Genomic DNA, 5,496 nt, shown 5'->3' with positions numbered 1-5,496 from the left:
GCTCTGTCTGGTGAGCTCTGTGGTTTTAGTTACATGGCTTCATTTTAACCTTTTCCATATGCCCCTGAGGCAGTGAGTGATTTGACTCATAATTAAATTTTATAAAATTATGTAACTATAATAAATTGAATGAAAGAGTTTGTTTTCATGGAATTCATACATCTTGCCTAATTTTAAAAAAATTTACCAGATTGCAAATGCCAATGTCAGTATGGCCCTTAAATTTTTTTTTTTTTTTAATTTTTTAAAAAAACTTACCAATCCAGAATTTGGAATCAAAACGACCACGCCAAGAAGCGTGCTTCTGGAGTGCTGCGGTCTCATTGACGACGATGAGGCAGAAACCCTACCTGGAGACTGCAGCACGGAAACTGCAAGCCAGCTGCCCGAGCCAGGCCCGCTATCTCCTATACTAAGAACACTTTTGAAGAAACATGTCCCCACTGTTTCCACTTGTTGGTGTTGGATAACTCTAGAGTGCGTCTCAAACCCAAGCTCAAAATGACACCCCAAATACAGAGACTTCTTAATTAAGAAGCAAAACGTTATACACTCACTTTTAAAGAAGCAAAAGTTGTGAAAAAGTACGAAGACTCCAATAGTGTGTTGTTGGTTACTTGTAAAATGTGCAACAGGACAGTTAAACATTGTGGTAAAAGTAGACACTCTCTATCATCATTGACAAGCAATCATAGCACACCTCAGTCTTCCCTGAAGACACCCCAGAGAAAGACTCCAAGTTCTGCAAACTCAAACCATGAGAGGTTTGGTTCCACAGGGAAGAGTCCAGCACTGATTTTCAGAACAGCTACGTCTGGACGGACAGTCAACACCCACTTTCTCTTCTTCCAAGAGTATGAGCAAAATGAAGAAGCAGGTCTCTCAACTAAAGTTGCTGCTTAGTCAACAGGAATCCCAGAAGAGTCCAAGGATGGACTTTAGAAATTTCTTGCCTTCTCTGTAAAGGACGGATTCTGGAAATAAACATCTAATGTACTTTCTAAAGCTAAATCAGAAAAACAACATTGTTTTAAAAACTTTTCATTGTTCTTGAAATATATACATACTCTATTCAAGAGTAAATTTTTCTTGGCATCATTTGCTGTTTATGGGAGAAAATACCTAATTGGAATGAATAAAGTCTGCTTAGCACTAAAAAAAAAAAACAACAAAAAACAAATCTTACCAATCCAAAGCTTGTATAAAATAATTTTATGGTTCCGTTGCTTTAGCTTAATATTTTATATGTATTTATTAAGATAAGGTGCAAAAATAATTTCCTATACTATCAAGTTCTCTATAGTTCTATAACAATATCATTCATTTCACGTGCAAGCAGATTCTACTGAAGATTATCCAAAAACGACTGGAACAACATGTCAGCAGAGAACTACCAGAAATCCAGGCTGGGTTTAGAAGGAAGGGGTCGTGGTACTAGGGATATTGTAGCTGATGTTAGATGGATCTTAGCTGAAAGCAGGAAATACCAGAGGAATGTCTATCTGTGTTTCATTGACTATGCGAAGGCGTTTGACTGTGTGGATCATAACAAAACTGTGGCTGACTCTGAGAAGAATGGGAATCATAGAACACTTGATTGTGCTAATGTGAAACCTATACTTGGACCAGGAGGCAGTCGTCAGAACAGAGCAAGGGAACACTACATGGTTTAAAAATTGGTCAGGGCATACACCAGATATGTGTCCTGTCTCCATACCTTTTTCAACCTGTATGCAGAACAGATCATCCGGGAGGTTGGGCTTTATGAAGAGAAATGCGGCATCAGGATTTGTGGAAGATTTATCAACAATCTGCGCTATGCAGATGACACAACTCTGCTTGCTGAAACTGAGGAGGACCTGAAGCGCTTGCTGCAGAGGGTCAACGACTGCAGCCTCCAATATGGACTGAGGCTCAATGTCAAGAAGACAAAAATTCTCACCACTGGACCAATTGGCAGCATCAGGGTGGATGGTGAAGAGATTGAGATTGTTCACAGCTTCAGTTTGCTTGGCTCCATAGTCAACACTCTCAGCACCAGTAGCCAGGAAACTAAAAGACATATTGTGATGGGAAAGTCTGCTGTTAGGGACCTCTCCAAAGTACTGAAGAGCAGTAGTGTCTCTCTGGAGACTAAGGTGTGTCTGATACAGGCCATGGTCTTTGCTATCACTTGTTATGCATCAGAGAGTTAGACAATGAGTAGGGAGGATAGAATGAGAATTGATGCCTTTGAGCTGTGGTCCTGGAGAAGAGTATTGAGGGTACCATGGACTGCTAGGAAAACAAACAGATTCGTCCCGGAAAGGGTCAAACCGGGCAGCTCCTTGGAGGCAAGGATTCTGAGGCTCCATCTAACATACTTTGGACGTGTTATAAGGAGAGACCAGTCCTTGGAGAAGGACATCATGCTTGGGAGGGTGGAGGGATGGCGCAAGAGGGGAAGGCCCTCTATGAGGTGGATTGATTCCGTGACTGGGGTAATTGGGATGGGTGTGTCAGAGATGGTGCAATTGGCATAGGACAGAGCAGGGTTTAGGGCTGTTGTACATAGGGTCACTAAGAGTTGCAAGTGATTCGACGGCACATAACAAAAACAACATCAGGTTCTCTTGACTCACGACAACAAATCTATAGGACAAATCTGTAGGACAAATAGAACTCTGTAACCTTCCCAAGGCATCTTCATAAATTTTATAAATCTTTCTCTCTGACTCTCAGAACAGCTCATAGGTTCAAGCCACTAACTTTTTAGTTAGCAGCCAGATATTTTTTTATGACATTAGGGGACTTTGGTTTATCAAGTTCTAAATGTAACAGTTGCCAGTTTCAGTAAGACTGAGTTGATAAAACTTATATATGCTTGTTTTTGGTCCTTAGTAAGAAGTCAGTAAATAATTTACTTCCTTTAAAAAGATCTCTCTCGTGAATTCATGGCGCTCTTGCATGTCTTCTTGCTGTCCTGGCCATGTTGAAACCACCGTCTTGCTTTTGGGTTCCATCCTCTCCCTGAGCTCCTTACTCTTCCCCCTCTGATGAGTGCTGTGGTCCGCGGTGATCTGGTGATCGTGGCCTCACTGCTGCATGCTGAGGGCAGGGGGAGGCTGAGGACACTGGGAGGCTGAGGGCAGAGGGAGGCTGAGGGCACTGGGAGGCTGAGGGCAGGGGGGAGGCTGAGGGCAGGGGGAGGCTGAAGGCAGGGGGGAGGCCTTCAGAAGGGGAGCGTGGCTAGTCAGCTCCAAGATGACTGGCGCGTCAGAGGCCAAACAGCTTTACCCACACAATCACAGAGTTCTAGAGTTTTTAAATAAATGTGGCTCACTCTCTATTCCCAATTAAATCAGGTGCTCTGTTGTCCAGCATGGCATCCCACTCTTCTGCCTCAGCTTAGGCTCCTACTCTCCTCAGAATCTCAGGAACCCTCTTGACTTCACCTCTACTTCAAAACAATTTGGAGGCTCTTGGGAGAGGTCGATGAATCTCCAAAGTTGTGTCTTTCTGTGGCTGTGTAATTCCCTGCCACGCAAAAGATTACCTTTGTAGATGGAGTGGAAAGGGCTGAGGGCCCCTTCCCTGACTCTAAGGATTATGGGGTTTATGGAACCTGGGATGGAAAGGCCTCCAAGGCCACCTCAGTCTGTGGAGACTTTCAGTGGCAAAGCAGTGACAGAGCTTTTTCTATGTTCTAGTCAGTGGAGAGGGAAGGTAGGTGAGGGCTACTGCATCAGGATGGAAAGCACATTTCAGAGAGATTGAAATGATATCAAGACCATTGAATGAGGTGGCCTGACTCATGACCATCCCAGCTCGCCTCCAGGAAGCAGTAATCTAAAGCATCTTCCTTTTAGTGACGACTTCCTAGTATATCTGCTTTGTGACATGGAGTGATTCTGGGAGAAGGGGCATAGATTTGTGCAGGAGTCGGCACCTGAGGTTCATTAATACCCGGTCCTGGGGGGCATCAATCCCATGCTCAGTCTCTCTGGGCCAGATTCAGACTTGTTAGAGGGGGCACTCATTGGAGAATCACCTGTTGGATGGGGCTGTTAGTAACCAAAAGCTAATTTTAGTAGAAATGTCCTTATAAACCACAGGTGAAGGTACCCTGGGCTGCAGTACCATGGTGCTGTCTTGCCTGTGAGCTGCTGAGTCCCATGCAGGCCTTTCAACCTGAGTGCCACTGGTTCTGGGTCCTGATACATGTTCCCCCAACCCCATCCTCACTTCTAGTGAGATTTACCGTGGTTCCTGAACACAGTGTGATCGGGATTGTCACACCCAAGTGGTTTATTTCCTCTTAAAAATATGTCAGGGATGGCGACAGGATAGGACAGGGTTTATATCTGTTGTTCATAGGGTCATTACGAGTTGTACACAACTCGGTGGCACCTAACAACAGCGGTACAAATATAATCAGTGATATTTTGTATCTTTTATTCTTAAATCCTGAGGAAGTTTGACTGGAAAATCTGGAAATGGTTGAGATACAGCTCTGGAGGGAAGAGCCTAGTCATTCGAAATGTGCTACTTACTGCCTTTCAAAGTCTTTGATTTGAAAAATGTACTTTTGTCTTTTTGACCAAAACTGATTTAATGACCTATGATTGTCGAGTTAATTCCAACTCCTAGTGACCCTCCATCGGATTTTACAGATTTCACGGCTGTCAGTCTTTATGGGAAGGGACTGCCATTCTTCTGGATGAGTGAAAATGTAAATTTCTTCATTGAATTCATTATCATGATTCAGCAAAGGGAAGTTGCAGGTTATAAAAGCTGGGTGGACGCGAGGGCGTCCACTTATATTGTGTGAATTCATGTCCCTCGGTGTCCAATTACAAGTCCAGTTCCTGTTTTCCTACCAGTTCTCTGCAACGGCCACACAGAACTCACAGTTAGGGAGTTCACTAAGAAGTAACACTGACATCCCTGATGATAGTCAGTATTGTGTGCAGTGATCCTTAGCGTAATATAACTGTATGTATGTTGTAAATCCTAACCTAAGTGCACCCAGGGTGTCCTTTGGCGGCAAAGATGGTGAAGCGTCATCTCACATACTTTGGGAAAAGACAGCATGCTGAGAAAAGTAGGTCAGCCAAAGAGGAGGTGATGTTTGCTTCTCTGGAGAATGTAGCCTAAGAGACCCCTGCTTTTTTAAAGACCACTTTTATGAAACCCATTAGTACTTGTTTTGGGGAGCTCTGATGGCCTAGTGGCAAGAAACTGTGCTACAATTCCAAAGGCACGCGGTTTAAATCCACCAGCTGCTCCACCAGAGTAAGATGGTGATGAGCCACCTCTAAAAACCCACCAAAGGATCAGCGGAGGGTCGGTCCCAACTCAACGGTACACAACAACAACAGTACTTGTTTTAGCTAGCCCAAAGAAATCTGTAGATTTTCACTATTAAGGAAAAAAAAAATGCGAGAAGCTCAACTGGTGCTCAGCATTTGTTTTCTACTGAGTTGATAAAATGGCAGCACACAGCTGAGCAGTGAG

The 5,496-nt window shown here is 43.7% G+C and overlaps 1 pseudogene; it reads left to right on the top strand.

The window, feature by feature from the left end:
* Positions 1-332: 332 nt before the first annotated feature.
* Positions 333-964, top strand: LOC102873872 (annotated as a pseudogene).
* Positions 965-5,496: the final 4,532 nt, after the last annotated feature.

This window comes from Elephantulus edwardii, unplaced genomic scaffold, assembly GCF_000299155.1.
Source record: "Elephantulus edwardii isolate Elephantulus edwardi_28Jun2011 unplaced genomic scaffold, EleEdw1.0 scaffold00228, whole genome shotgun sequence".
NCBI lineage: Eukaryota > Metazoa > Chordata > Mammalia > Macroscelidea > Macroscelididae > Elephantulus > Elephantulus edwardii.
The sequence above is the reverse complement of the archived record's forward strand: the minus strand, read 5'-3'. Positions and strand labels throughout refer to the sequence as shown.